This window comes from Triticum dicoccoides, chromosome 3A (genome assembly GCF_002162155.2).
Source record: "Triticum dicoccoides isolate Atlit2015 ecotype Zavitan chromosome 3A, WEW_v2.0, whole genome shotgun sequence".
NCBI lineage: Eukaryota > Viridiplantae > Streptophyta > Magnoliopsida > Poales > Poaceae > Triticum > Triticum dicoccoides.
In genome coordinates, this window is record NC_041384.1 from 45,319,458 (window position 1) to 45,320,174 (window position 717).

Sequence of the window (717 nt, forward strand, 5' to 3'; positions counted from 1 at the left end):
CACCGCGGCTGACGCAAAGACTGGACCGGAACTCCTCAAATGACGCCGTAGGCAAGCCCTTGGTCATAATATCGGCAAATTGTTGCGAAGTAGGGACGTGTAAAACACGAATATGGCCAAGGGCCACCTGTTCCCGAACAAAATGAATATCCAACTCAATATGCTTGGTCCGTCGATGATGCACCGGGTTAGCGGAGAGGTAGACCGCCGAGACGTTGTCGCAGTAGACCACCGTGGCACAGTCAACAGGACAAGAGAGCTCCTGAAGCAGCTGGCGAAGCCACGAACACTCGGCGACGGCGTTGGCCACCGCACGATACTCAGCCTCAGCACTAGAACGAGAGACCGTAGGCTGCCGCTTGGACGACCACGAGATAAGTGAGGGTCCAAGGTAGACACAATAGCCCGAAGTGGAGCGACGAGTGTTAGGGCAGCCCGCCCAGTCTGCATCGGAGTACGCGGTGAGGGCGGTGTCGGTGGAGGCGTGAAGCGTGACGCCAAGATCCATAGTGCCACAGATATAGCGGAGAATCCGCTTGACGGCAGCCCAGTGAACGTCTCGAGGAGCATGCATATGAAGACACACCTTTTGCACAGCATACTGGATCTCCGGTCGAGTCAGAGTAAGGTACTGGAGAGCACCAATGATAGACCGATAGAAAGCAGCATCCGAAGCAGGAGAACCATCCGTGGCAGAAAGCTTGGCCTTCGTATCGA